The sequence below is a fragment of the Sinocyclocheilus grahami genome, unplaced genomic scaffold (genome assembly GCF_001515645.1).
Source record: "Sinocyclocheilus grahami isolate Dianchi unplaced genomic scaffold, SAMN03320097.WGS_v1.1 scaffold48.1, whole genome shotgun sequence".
Taxonomy (NCBI): Eukaryota; Metazoa; Chordata; class Actinopteri; order Cypriniformes; family Cyprinidae; genus Sinocyclocheilus; species Sinocyclocheilus grahami.
In genome coordinates this window covers 635,864-651,660 of record NW_015505227.1, presented here as the reverse complement: position 1 = coordinate 651,660, position 15,797 = coordinate 635,864, and the positions used below count along the sequence as shown (strand labels likewise).

The 15,797-nt window shown below is 37.1% G+C and overlaps 1 pseudogene; it reads left to right on the top strand.

Moving 5' to 3' along the window:
- LOC107582911 (integrin alpha-8-like) overlaps positions 1–4,720 on the top strand; it is a 12,064-nt pseudogene extending 7,344 nt beyond the window's left edge.
- The last annotated feature ends 11,077 nt before the right edge of the window (positions 4,721–15,797 follow it).

The window sequence follows — 15,797 nt, the reverse complement described above, 5'->3', positions numbered from 1 at the left end:
ATATATATATATATATATATATATATATATATATATATATATATGTATGTCTGTCCCCTTTCTGTCATCACACTTTTTTATTTTAATGTGAATAGTAGCATTATTGCTGGATTGTCACATTAAGGTGTAAAATGTGTTGTTCTGGACTTCAGTCACTTGGTGTGTGGTCAGCAAAAGGAGAACAGCTCAGTTAATGTGATTTGTAATCTGGGAAACCCCATGAAGGCTGGACATCAGGTCAGGGTGAAATAATCAACATAATAACCCACCTTGGGTGACCATTCGTGTTCAGCCTGTTGTAGAACATTTTGCTCTCGGTTGTTTTCTATCATTCAGCTGAAAGCAGGTCTTTACTTCAGCATGGGTGGCCTGGAACAAGTGGAGAACCACATCACATTCCAAATGCAAATACAAAGGTGTGAACATTCATATACACAAACCATCTGTGCTTTTAGCAAAACAGAACAAAATAAAGTCTCTATTTTGCTAGCTTGTCTGCTCCATAATAAACGCTAAACTGTTCTGGTACATTTTGCACATGATGATAACAATCATTTTCTTCTGTTTCTTCTGCTTGATCTCGCTTATTTTATTTTAATTTTTTGCAGTAAGAACAGCCAGAACCCAAACAGTAACCTGGTCCAATTGCAGGTTCAATTAATGCAGTAGCTTCCCTGGAGATGCGTGGCGTTTTGATGCTGACATTTTCTCATATCATTTTGTTTCCCCCATTACAAAAAAGCACTGAAACTGAAATTAAAGGGAGATAATAATTTGTAGGCTAAAAAGTAGAATCTGTTTCACTCTGAAATATGTAAAATTCTTAGTCAATTTGGTAACATTTAAAAATAATTAATTAAAATAATAAAAATGACAAAACCTACACACAAAAACTATACAACAAAATTACTAATACTTTAAAATGAGAACAGAAAATATAAAAATAAAATCTAATTCAAAAATATTAACAAAAATCTATAACAGTATATATGACACTAAAATAACACTGTTACAGAGTCTCTTCTCCGGTTGTCGTTCCTATTGCTAAATGAGAGCCGAAGGATTACCCAGAAAACTTGGATGAAGTAGGTCCACTCCTAGAACATGTAGATGAGGTAATATGCTCAGTCTAGGATTACTGTTAACAAGTTAATCGGTTTTGCAATACTTATGCACAGGTTTCTATTCTCCTGTCTCAGCTAAGGAACATGGGCCCCAGTCCGGTCAACGCAAAGCTTATACTGGAGTTTCCTGTTTCACAAAATGAGTCCTATCGGCTGTATGTGTTTGCTAATGCCTCTGAAGAGCTCATCTCCTGTCAAACAGTCTATTCCAACATCGACCAACGTGGGGTGAGAGTGCCCCCTACTGACCATCATTTCTAAATTAAACTCACTGAATGAGTCATTTGTCTGCAAATATAATCTTAACACACTTTATACTGTTGAAGAATGCACACCAATATCTGTAAACACTGGCTTTTACTCTAACAACAATGTGTGGTGGTACTGTAGTTACCATTTATTTGAATACCATACTATATAATAATTGATGATACTGAATGACTACCGTAATCATAATGATTGGTATTTACATGTCACTCCAAGATACTTCCTTATAACTATGGTACCATGTGCAAAAAATCATGGTATATATTTTTAAGTATAATACAGTTTATTCAATGGCAATAACTGCTATCGTAACTATTTATCTTGGTCCACAGTTAGTAAAGCTGGAGTCCTCCAACACACATTTTCATGATTTCAACAAACGTGACCTGTCGCAAAAAAAACAGAATATGAGCAGCAATGGCAAAATACTGTCCATGTGGTATGGTTTGGAGTAATTAAGATTTGTTTATGTTTTTGATAGAAGTCTCTCATGCTTATTATCATAAAACTATGGTACGTGGCTTTTAGAAGTGCACTCAGTAGTTTACATTTAGCTAAAGCCTTACTTGTCTGAAGTCTTTGCCTCATGTGAATCATTTTAATCATATTTCTCAAACGTGCTGTTCATTTATTGGTGTAAAGCTTCATTAATTAGCAAATTGTTTTCTTTTTTTTTTTAGTTTAGCCTTAAAGGAGTAGTTACCTAAAAATTAAAAATGTACTGAAAATTGTACATTTTACAGATGTAAACGAGTTTGTTTCTTTATCGGAACAGATTTGGAGAAATTCAGCATTACATCACTTGCTCATCAATGGATCCTCTGCAGTGAATGGGTGCCGTCAGAATGAGAGTCCAAACAGCTGATAAAAACATCATAATAATACACAAATAATCCACAAGACTCCAGTCCATAAATGAATATCATGTAAAGTGAAAAACTGCATGTTTGTAATAAACAACTCCATCATTAAGGCATTTTAACTGTAAACCATTGCTTCCAGCTGAAATATGACTCCTCTATCCATAATATTACTTTCTCAAGTGAAAAAGTTGTTTTGTCTGAATCAGAAGAGAAATATGCTCAAATCAAGCACTGTGTTTACAAACATAAACAGTCAGAAACAGTTCTAAACAAATATGTCAGAGAATTTTGATGTGAGAGGATAACGGAATGGACTTTTTCACTGGAGGAAGCATTATTATGTATTATGGATTCACATTTTATCCATTAAGTTAAAATGCCTTGATGATTGATTTGTTTCTTACAAACACGCAGCTTTTTTAACTTCACAAAACATTAACTGATGGACTTGAGTTGTGTGGATTACTTGCGATGTTTTTATCAGCTGTTCTGTTTTTATCATTCTGACGGCCCCCATTCACTTCAGAGGATCCATTGGTGAGCAAGTGATGTGATGCTACATTTCTCCAAATCTGTTCTGATTAAGAAACAAATAGGGATGGGCGATACCTCTTATTTTATTTTCGATCCGATACCGATATTTTCAAGCCCAGTATCATCGATATCGATACCGATACTTCTAAACTAAACTGATCTTTAAAATTATTAAAAGAATATGTAATCAGTAATTATACTCACTTAATATTAGATTTTAAAGCCATGTTTTTTAATATTTCATAGGCCTTTTTTGTTTACACTTTTAGAAATAAAATATACTATAATTGTATATTTTAGCCCTTTACTGGGGCAGTAACCTCAAAGGTGCAACTATACCCCTAAAAGTGAGCATATTAGTACCATACAAGTATGCATGGTTTAAGGGTAGATAAGTTACAAAGGTGCACCTTTGAGGGTACCTCATGAAAAATAAACATGGTGTTACATAAGTACTAAAATTGTATTATTATTATTATTATTATCATGGTAATTTTGTGGTTACTGCAGTTTTACTACAAATACTGTGGTAAACTGTGGTTACTGTAATAAAACCATGGTTATTTTTTGTAAAAGGCTGCCAGGCTGTTGTACCCCTAAAGGTGAAACTTTAGCATGTTTTTTTTCTGACAGATTTATTAACAGCAATTACAGAACATAACACAATCCATTTGAACTTTTAACAGCAGTTTAAATAAATTGACTTGCACAAACTAGCCAATTTAAAATAAATATTACATGCGCACAAAAGTTTGGGGTCAGTAAGATTTTGTAATATTTGTTTTAAGTCTCATGCTCACCAAGGCTGCACTTATTTGAAAAAAAACAAAACAGTAAAAGCAGCGATATTGAGAAACATAACAATTAAAAATAACTATTTTCTATTTTAATATATTTTAAAATCTAATTTAAAATGCATCTGTGATCAAAGCTGAATTTTTACTCCAGTCTTCAGTGTCACATGATCCTTCAGAAATAATTATAATATTTGCTGCTGGAGAAACATGTATTATTATTGCTGCTTCGTTTTTGTGTGGAAACCGTGATGCATTTTTCAGAATTAATTTTATATATAGTAACAATGTAATGTAATGTAATAATGTGGCAATGGTTTCTATAGATCTACTTGTGCTTCTGATGCTTTGGGAAACGCAGCCCTATTTGAACAAGCACTCTGAGCCATGCTTCAGCAGCGAACGCTGTCTGTGATTGGCTGGTTCTGTCTTTCAGCATTTGCTTGTGTCCCGATGAGCAGGAGAAACGGTTCTACCCTACAGTTATTCGCTAATACAGTCTATTTTTCCACTTAGAAGCTTATTTTATGCCCCGAATTTAAGTTAGGTTAGGGTTACCTAACCCCTAACCCTAGTAAATACAATTAATGTTTATAAAAATGCACTTTAGAATCGATATTTTTATGTACATCAGTATCGAAAGTATCGATACTTAAGGATCCCTAGAAACAAACTAATTTATATCTTGGATGGCCGGGGGGCTGAGTAAATTTTCAGCAAATGTTCTTGTTTTGATTAACTATTCCTTTAATCAATAAAACGCTGGAAACGGCTTTCAAATGGTCCAAACGTAAAACATGCTAATGAGCCTCGACCGACAGAGGGCGCATGGGAGCACTGCACTCCAAAATCTCCCCCTCCCATCTGGGACAACAGGACTGAAAGAAGCGGAGCAGCCGTACTCGGGAAGGGAGTGGGCACCCGGGGCAACCGCACTTTGGAGCCAGGAGCAGTCGGTCTTGTGCCATCCCGCGGCGAAACATGGATGAACTGCTACTTAAGGAGGATCTGACGATGCCGCTGTAAGAATGCGTCCACCGCACACCTCCCGCTCTTTTTTTCTTTTTCTTTTTCTTTTCCTCTGTAGTGCTTGGAGGACGCTGGCGAAATCACTGCCGACCCCAGGACCAGTCGGTGAGTTTGATTTGAGATTGTAGCGTCCGTCTTTGAACGTGGTGTTTGTGTAGCGCGGCTCCGCCGTGGAGAACGGAACACCAACTCGCGGCTCTATTATGTAACTGCCGCATTTGCGCCCACGGCAGTTTATCACGCGCCGTTGCTTTGGTGCACATTTACTTTAGTGCCTTTTGGGAGTTACAGTTTGGAAACAAAGGATTTCAAACTGTTCGGCCCCTCAGAAAAGCGAAGAAGTTAGTAAAACGGGTCCCGAGCTTCAGAATAACAGTTGTATGTGGTAATTGTTTGATTCCTAGCTTGATTTTTGTGCACGTTAGCTTATGACTAACTACAGGCTAGTACAGCTAGTGTCGTTTTTAAGCCCACCCGCACTGTTATTTTCATAAAATATAAAGAAGTTCACTGAGGTACATTGTTATCGGTGTTTTTAACCTCGGTAGTTCATTATTATTTGTATGAATATGTATTTATTATAAAAGTATATATAGGGGAGACCGGTGGAAGTTGTCTCACTTTTTTTGCCAGTAAATATTTGTCAGGGTAGGTTTATATTTGAAAATTTGATTAGGCATTATATTAAAGTCTTTGCTAAAGCTATATATATATATATATATATATATATGTAGCCTATATGTGTGTGTGTGTGTGTGTGTGTGTGTGTTGACCTTTTGTGACAACTTGCCCCAGTGGGAACCTGTCACAGCATAATATAGACTTGTCAGCAGAGTATTAAACAGCAAGATTAAAATATAAAATGTGGCATACAGTATATAAATATCAAAACATTGTTTTGGCCAACAAATATTGCATTTAAGAGAAAAACAAACATTTGTGTAATTTCCCTGTGTAAGTGCCCCTAGATACTGCTATATATATAAATCATTTACATTTTATTTCTTTAAACAAATGGCTTGAGTGTTATTCAGGATAGTTGAATATGAATTTTCTTGCTCTAGTTTTGTTACTCTGGTCTGGTGGCAGTTCGTCGCCACAGGACCAAATTGATCTTTAGGAGCTGTTTGTGCAAAATCTTTTGTGAACCCCCTTTTCTTCCTCGGCAACTTCCAATGCATATTAATGTGGGCTTGGAGCTTCTTTTCACTTGTGCGCTCCACTAGGCAGCTCACAAACTCAGCCACAGATATTTCGGCCTAAAAGTTCTGCCTTATCTCTGAACCATTCAAATAGAGAAATTTAAAGAAAGTCTGTATACTGAATTTGAAACGTTGACTGTCAGCATTTGTTTAGTCTTTTTGTGGTTAGTTATCTGTATCCTGCAAAGTCATTAGAGGTTTTTTGACCAACATCAGAAGTTCATTACTGGACTCCAGCCTTTACTGAGACCCTTTGAAGAGAGACCTCAAGGTGAAGCCACATCATAAAGCCATGTGTGAGTTCCCAGTTCTAGAGCTGAGAAGGACCTGGGATGACATTTTAAAAAGTCCGGGATCCTTTTTAATCAATGTTTTATTGCAATGCTGTCTACTGGAAAAGGCTCCGCTGACTAAGCTCTCCTTGTTGTGCTGATAGGAAACATTTAAGTCAGAGTCAATCAAAAACATATGAAAGTTTTTTTCTCAACGTTATAGACATATGAATAAATAAATTATTAGCCAAGAATAGATGAAGGAATCAAGACACAAGCACCAAAGTTCAATATCATTCTCCTTCCAGTCAATCTTTTTTGTTGTTGTACTATGTACTGAATCATTTTATGCACATCTATCTATCTTTCTATCTATCTATCTATCTGTCTTGTCTTGTCATGCCACCATCAAAGTGTGCCCTTTAAATGTGACCCAAGCTCTGAAGACTGAAGAGTCTTTAAACGTAAATTATTATGAAAAATTATTATCATTTATTGCTGTTAAATTGGGAAGACAGCAGCTAATTACCGCAGCATGACTCATTTTCCAGCATCATTATTTTCTTAGAAATTCTACATCCTGCTTCTTTCCTCCAAAGTCTATACTTTAAAAAAAGAAAAAGTGATATTGTCAAGTTGAAATGAAGCATTTCTTCTCAGCTCAGTCCAGTGTGGTCAACTCAGCATCTTAAACACAATAGCTGGATGGCAGGGCAGTTTCCTGTTACTTCTCTAGTTTCATCTTGATGTTCAGGAAACTCGACACTGATCTTTGCATATATTTTTGTGTACATATAGTATTTTTTTCTAAACATATATATTTGTCATGATCTTGCATCTCTTTAAGCAGCATCGCTTTACAACTATGAGCTAAAGGCTGTGTGAATCGCATTGAGGCATCAGATGTTTTCTACTGACACGGTGCAAAGTAACTACCAGAGCGTGAAATATTGTTATCCTGATGGGTTTTTGCAGTGGCACGGCATGCACATCACCATCCTAATCAAGCTGACACCTAGAACCGCCACCTCTGATTTGGGACAAAGGCCTGGCGAGGGTAGGCCAGCCAAGACACTAATGCAAACTGACTGCTGGAGATCTTAGTGTGTCCGTCTGTGCCTTTAGGCAGGTATTGACCCTGCCCATTTTGCACAGTTTGAAAAACAGCTGTACAGTTCCTCGTATAATGGTTTTGGGCTGATATTCATGTCGGAAGAGGGCGGCTTAATTTAAACATTTGAAAAGAGCTGTTTTGCTCTTCTCTTTTGTCTTGCATTCATGCTTGTGTAGGATACTGTCCAGTCACCACATAATGAGTCATTGCTTTGCCATCTTCCAGTAGATTTCATGAGATTCCCTTTAAGGGGATATTACATCCTCCTCCTCTCATGCAAAAACAAGTGTTACCATGACAGCACTTGTTTGAGTGCTGCCCCAGCTTGCCACTGTATGCTTTTATTTGGGACACAATTGCAGCATTGTGCTACATGACGCTTTTATATTAGATGTCATTGAATTTTGGAACCTGTATGACTTCATAGAGCTCCAGTGATATAAAATCAGCCATGGTATCAATTATAGGTCAGTTTATAATAGAGTGCAGCAGTCAAATTCTTGGAGAATATATCCCATACATTTTCTCTATGGGGAATTTTAATCACTTTTAATGATTTTTAATTGATTGATTTTTGTTAACTTCTAAACCTTTAAAGACTGACCTACTGTGAGCAATGAGGTTGTTGATTGATGGTATATGATTTTGTTGAAGCAAACTCATCAGTCCACATTACCCATTACCCATGATTCTGCAAAAAAAAAAAAAAGTGCCCCAATCAAAGAATCGTGACAAACAAATTCCGCCAAATAAACTTTTTAGTGGCTGATCACTCCCATGAAGCACTGCGAATGATATTATGTAACATAGTATTTGTATATAAAATCATTTAGAGCACATATTTATTTTGGTCATTGTTTTGTCCATAGTAACTACAGTTCACAGTATGATGCATGGAAGAAACTGCACACACTAATATAATCACTTGTTACCGCTTTCAAACAATGCAAATTACTGCATAATTTAACACTTCTTTAAAATCAAATTTCAGATTAAGATGCTTTTCCATGTCACAATTAATTTCAGTCCACGTTAGAGTAAAATCCAAAAAATTGTTACCACTTTATGATCATATTTTTACTGAAAATCTTGCTGTTCATTCCTAGGGTATGTTCTGTGAAGCTTGACTGAGTTTACATGATAACGATGTAAAACAATTTAAAAACAATTAACGCTGTATTATGCATGCCAGGCCAGTAGTTGGCAATGTGAATATTTGTAAAGAACCTCGCACATGCCTATAGACTAAACACATAATACGCACGTGCATTAGATCCATGGCCGGACTTACCGGGCTTGAGTGGGCTGCAGCCCATGGGCCCCGCCTTGTAGGGGGCCCCGCCTTTTCCCGTTTGCGTTTGTTTGATTTGTTCGAATTCAGAAATTATTAGCTGCATTTCCACTGCGCACGCAAGATCTAAACAGGCCAGCCAGGGCTACAGCTTACAACTACGACCTTCAAGGCCACAATCAAACAGCATAAACTGGTATTTATGATTATTTTACATAGAAGAAGGACACACGTATTGAATCGCGTCTGCACCTATTGGTTTGTTATCACATGGCTACTTTAAACAGCTCAATTAAGCAATTAGCCCCAAAGAGCGTGCATAGAAAGATAATGATAAATTCTCAAATGTTCAGACCTCATTTCATTACAGAGGATGATTCTATGTTACTATATTAATGTTCCACTAAATTATGCAATCATCTGATGAGTTTTGAGCGCTCTCTCTCGTCTTACTACCATTACACATAGTGGGGAAGAAATGTCATCACACATCAAAATGATTTTAAATAAAAAAAAAATAGCAATTTAATGAGTTTCAGTTTTTATGACATAGCTATGCCTATGATATAGGACTTAGCCTATCACACAAACAAGAGTCCTTTTTTTTAAAATATCTGCACGATCGCAAATGTACAATAAACAACAAATTACAGAGTAACTTTCAATCCGTGTATCATTCGATCATTCATTTTTTTATTTAATATTGAAAGTAGAAAAATGAGAAAACGGCTTGTTTTTCGTTGTTTTGTTTTTTTCCAAAAAAATAAAAACGAAAATTCAGCGTAAATTTTCATTTTTCGTTCGTGGGTGGAAAAATGAATAAACAGCTTGAATATTCAATTTCTACATGTGGGCGGGAATTAAACGCCCCTTTCTGCTGATTGGTCAGCCGAATATCAAACCGTGCCATCATCAGTTCTTCTGCAGTATCACGCAGCAGAATAATAGTCCTCCACTGCTGCAGTTGTACAGATTAATAACCCATTTTATCAATTTCAAATTTTCTCATCAAACAGACTAATTAATAGCTCGACACAATTCGTACCGGGGCAGAGTCTAGACAGGTCTTTCTTCTGTGTAGACCAGCGGTTCTTAAAGTAATGGGGGTCCGAGAAATAATTTGCTATAGCCTAAAGTATTTCCAGACTGTAAAGTCGCTTTATTTTAGCATGATACATATAGCCTACTGTGATTTATTCCAAAGTGACTTATATGATGCATTTAATGTAAAATCATCTAAATGAAGCCTTTTAAAAGACCAGTAATCCCTGTGGTTCATGTTTGTGGCATGCGCCAGAAAGATGCTCAAGGAGACCGAGACGCCCTAAAGCAGCGCATTCTGTTGTTCTCTTTATTTTTCAAAGGCATGACATTTTGTGACCAATCAGCAGAAAGGGGCGTTTAATTCCCGCCCACGTGTAGAAATCGAATATTCAAGCTGTTTATTCATTTTTCCACCAAAGAACGAAAAACGAAAATTTAAGCTGAATTCTCGTTTTTCGTGTTTTGGAAAAAAACGAAAATACGAAAAAGGAGCCGTTTTCTAATTTTTCTACTTTCAATATTAAATCAAAAAACGAATGATCGAATGATACACGGATTACTTTCAGACACAAAATTCCGTTTTGCTCCTCAGAAAGAAAATAGAACAAACAGCAGAACCGCTGCGTCTCCGAACAGTGTTTTGTTCCTCAGCGTTACACGGACCAGCAAATGATTCAATCAGGTTATAAGTACAGTCGTTTGCAAAGTTAAATCCGTTGATTCAACTCACTCATCAGGGATCCAGACTCATTCTTCCCACTGGTCACTCTTTTGCGACTAACTTTCTCAGTTGGTCGCACAAGCACATGATTTTTTTGTGTGTGCTACAACATGGGATTAATCAGTTCATGGCGATGAACTTTTATCATAGTTAGTTTATAGTTATATGGAAACGAAAGTGGTTGACATTTAACCATTCTTTTTCATCAGTAGTATTATTTGTGATTTGAATTTTGTGAACGGGAATTCCTCTTTTGCTACATGTTATAAGCCAGGCTTCAGATGCTTTCACTTTCGAATTCGCGATCTTCATGTTTTACAAGAAAAGATAGTCTGTTTTGCTTGCATACATCTACACACCTTTCACTTTTTGGGACTAAAACAAAAGATTGATTAATTGTTATTCTTAATTAAAAAGCACAACAACAATAAAACAGTACGATACAATGACAAACTAGCTTACAAAACATTTATTAACAAAAACAAATAAGATGAGGCATGGCATACACCACATGCTGTATTATATACCGACTAATAAATTACAAAACGTTTAGTAAACACTGAGGAATCAAATAAAAAAATAAAAGCGATCCTCCATAGCGTAAGGTGAGGTAAACAGCAAAGATACAAGCTTTTCAAAATGAAACCAAAAAGAAAAGTAAAACTAAACTTGCTGTTGGTGACAGTGCTTGCATGTTTTCCCCCCCACAAGAATACCAACATGTTCACCTTCTCTGGTTTAAGAAGCGGTCTTTTACTTTACTTTAGCATGAAAACCATCCATTGTTTCCTCAATATTCGCATCATTTTTGCTGCACGCACCTTCGCGCTCGTGCTGACGCTGCGAGTATAAACCAGGCTCTACACTCGAAGTGCTGTGCAGTTCAAACGAGTAGCGTGGTTTCGTTATGCTTTCAGCTTAGTTTGCCGTTTGATATTTCTCATATGCAACAGAAATGGCAGTGCTTATGAGTTAAACAATGCAGTGGTCGCGCCAGTGCGACCCTCACAAAATCTAGTCGCACAGGCAGAAAAAATGGTCGCAGTGTGGAGCCCTGCTCATTAAGACAGTCACTTGCTGCTGAGCAGGGCTTGCAATCATTTAATATTTCTACATTAAAATATTATATTTAAATGTAACATTTATGCACAATCCATCTATGAATAATTGAATTTATAGATTAAATAAGAACCTGACATAAGAGGACACAGATATGACAATAACTTTTATAATACTAATAAGCCAAGTTTTTTATAATTTTTTTGCTCAAAGTTATTTCAGGGTTTTGATCTCTCAGCTGAGAGAACACATCCTGTTTATTATATTATAATGAATATTTAATATTACATTTCAACTTTGACTATAGCCTAGACATGTTGCATATTAATTGTACCATTTATGAACCTCAAAGCATATGTTTGTGGATTTTGTGTTACTCCATAATGATGTTCTATTTGAGGGCATTTGTAGTGTAGGTATAGGGCCCAAACATAACCTCAAGCCCAGGGGCCCCCCTAAGTCCTGCCCTGATTACATCACCGTTTTCACAATTTCACGCTTTTATAGTTTACACAGAGATGACAACAGTATCATTTTCAAAAACTTGAAAAACTTAGCATTTTTCAGGCCCCCAAAACACTGTTGTGTAAATGACCAGCCAAAACACATAAAAAGTTAAGTGAAGGGTCAGTTGTGCAGATGATTAAAACAAGGTGTTCTCAGTAACTGAGAGGCAAGGTTTTTTTTTTGTGGTAAGCAACAGATTGTCAATAGAGTGTAGCTTTTGTTTAAATGGTCCATTAACCACCACTAGGGATAGATGTGAAGTGAACTGAATTCAGTTTTTGTCTGAATTTGCAAATTCAAAGCACCTGTATGTGCTTTGGCAGGTCATAGAAAGGTCTTTCTAAGGTGATGTCATGTGCTTTGACAGCAGATCTTTTATTTAAGGCTCTTTATAGCATGGTCTGTTTGTGGGCGGAAGGGTACAGAATAGCTTGGCAGGATTTTCTGGTTACACGGGCCGTCACAACTTAAAGGATTGTGCGTCTGGCCATCAGCCCACCATGAACTCCCTGGGCAGCTGTTCAAAGGTAGGAATTTCTTTGTTGACACCAGACACCCTAACACTGAGAGGAAACGGCAGATTTATCAGCAGCAGAGCCCCTGTAAACCTGACCTCTGAGGAGATCCTGCTTCACATCATCACAGTGTGTCCAGATATTTTGATTGGTGGGTGCAAAAAGCTTGGTCCATTAACCACCACTAGGGATAGATGTGAAGTGAACTGAATTCAGTTTTTGTCTGAATTTGCAAATTCAAAGCACCTGTATGTAGGGATGCACCGATATGAAAATTTTGGCCGATACCGATAACCGATTATTCTTTATTTTTGAAAGCCGATAACCGATATGTTGGCCGATAAATCTATATCCAAATTGTTATATACCACCACTAGGGATAGATGTGAAGTGAACTGAATTCAGTTTTTGTCTGAATTTGCAAATTCAAAGCACCTGTATGTGCTTTGGCAGGTCATAGAAAGGTCTTTCTAAGGTGATGTCATGTGCTTTGACAGCAGATCTTTTATTTAAGGCTCTTTATAGCATGGTCTGTTTGTGGGCGGAAGGGTACAGAATAGCTTGGCAGGATTTTCTGGTTACACGGGCCGTCACAACTTAAAGGATTGTGCGTCTGGCCATCAGCCCACCATGAACTCCCTGGGCAGCTGTTCAAAGGTAGGAATTTCTTTGTTGACACCAGACACCCTAACACTGAGAGGAAACGGCAGATTTATCAGCAGCAGAGCCCCTGTAAACCTGACCTCTGAGGAGATCCTGCTTCACATCATCACAGTGTGTCCAGATATTTTGATTGGTGGGTGCAAAAAGCTTTAGGAAAAGAACGCATGAAAAATTGGAGATTACATCATCTACGTAAAACACGAAATGGCCCAATGCCCATAAAACACAAAGCAGCCAGACGTATTCTAGTGCAGCAGTTGAGGCTTGTTTATAATGTTAAGTCTGTGTTTTGCTCCGTTTATTGTGTCTAATATGAGTTTAGTGATGTTTTGAAACAGTAATCTGGATTAGGCTTTAGAAAGGGTTCCTAATTTTACTTGTAATCCTTTTGGTCATGCAATATTCTTGTTACGGTTACTGTCTGGCAGCTTATTCGGTGCAAATAAATAAAATGTCGTAATGAAACAGGATTGATTCTATCACGTTACAATATGTTGCATTCGCTTGCATGATTTGGTGGGCAAAGCTAAAACCTAGTTCTGCCTTAGTGCTTTTTTGTTTTGTACTTAATCTATTAAGAGTAATTTTTTATTTCATACGTAGGTCCAAATGTTACGCCTGCTTGTTGTACTTGATAAATTGTCTAAACATTTTTCTTTTTTTCTTTTTTTTTTTTAAGTGCCACCACTGACAGATAACGTGAGCAGTCTTGTGAATTTCAGGCTCGACATTTCAGACATTACCTCTCATCAAGCTGTGCAGAAGTCTATAAATTCCCAGAACAACAATGGGTTCATTAGAGCTGAGTCAACACATTTCTTCTGTGCTTTTCCTCTCGGGGGATGTATCAATACCTTTAGAGCCCTTGGAAGATCATTTTTTCCCTTCCAGCAGCATCTTGTTTTTGCAGGCCTTTAAATCTGTAAAGATGCCAAAGCGCACAAGCTAAACGTGTTCTGTGTCAGACCTTGAACTATTTATTTTTTCTCATATCCAAGCAGTATTTTCACCTAGCTGCTTGGTTATTTTCCTCACATAACATTCAACATGCTGAAAATGTCTGCAAAAGCTCCAGAATCCTGGTTTATAATCATCTCATGATGTTGCCTAGAGGAGACAGGGACAGCAGTCATCTCAAGTGTTATCACATGAAGAGTAGATGTGCTCCAGTTTTAGCCGAGGAATGAATAGCAGGATCTTTGTTAGATGTTTTTTGTCTGATTATTGCATAACGGCTTAACCTGCTAACCAGGACCTGGGTTACTGTTTTCCTGGGCTAAGGACATCATCCAGCTGATGCTGGGGAAAGGGTGAGGCTTTTAGCAATGATTTATGAGCTGTTCTATATCCCTGACTCAGGATGCCCCAAACTGTCATAACACAGATGCAGACAAAACGAGGGAAACTTTTTACCACACCTGCCAATGACATGAAAATGTGTAAATATTGCGTAAATATTGCTTACAGGCTACTGTGTGTGTGTGTGTGTGTGTGTGTGCTCATGTGTGTGTGCTCATGTGTGTGTGCGCGCGTTTTTGTGACAAATGAGGACATAAATTTGTATAATGACATGGGTATTACAAGGAGAAGGTGCCATTTCAGGACATTACCCCACGTCCCCACTTTTCAAAACGCTTATAAATCACACAGAATGGAGTGTGTTGAAAATCTGAAATAGCACAAAGTTTCCTGTGAGGGGTAGGTTTAGGGGTAGGGTTGGTGTAGGGCAATAGAATATACGGTCTGTACAGTATAAAAACCATTACGCCTATGGGATGTCCCCACTTTTCACAAAAACAAACCTGAGTGTGTGTGTGTTTGTTTTGTAATTTTACATGTATTTTATATTTTTTTGTTATTTTATTCATTATTTTAATACATTTTAATATTACTTAATTTTCATGTATTTAGTATTAAATGCATTTATTCATTTGATTGTTAATTTTATATAATTGGATTATGTAATTTTATTTGGTGTAAATTATTTTGCAGTTTCCTTCTTTTATAGCACAGAACATGGTCATTAGCCACATAATCATTCACAAAATCATGTGTACGACACATCATGCTTTAGTTTCTTATGTTTTTGTTTTGGTGACTTATTATTTGAACACGTTCATTTGAATAGTGCACATCACTTCAGCAACAGTAAGGTGTTTTATTCTTCTGAAACTATGAAATCAACTGAAACTATGTATTATTCCTTATGTTCTGGCCAAATCTTTTATTGCATTTGGTGCTGAGTGAGTGTTACTTTTGGAACCTGCTACCACACATACATCAGTGCCTGTGTTTATTCAGCCCTCACAGGCTACACTGCCTTTATGTCTGAGACTTTGTAAGCATCCCAGCGAAACCCAGTGGTTTTGGACAGGCAGACATTCCTGCTTGGCTGTTAACACATCATCTGCCTGTCTAAAAAAACAACAGGGTGGTCTGCAACCATCGGTGACACCAGGACCACCTGTCAACGAATGAATTACACCTTTTTGCCTTGGTGTAACTTGTAGATATTTATCTTGTACAATTTCCCCACTCGACCATCTTTCCCCAGTTTCACAATGACGACATTGACGTTACACTTGCCTGAACAATGAGGCTTTCTAATTTAAAACCCGATGGTGTCATTGTTTGGCAGTGGAACACATTTACAAGAGATAAAGAGAGGAAGAGATTTGCAAATCCTCCAGTTAAGCTCTAGCAACAGCACCAACACCATTTGGAGGCAAAAAAAAGCAAAACTGATTGATTAATATTGATAGTTGTGGCATTTGAAATGTTTATGGTCCATTAAGCGT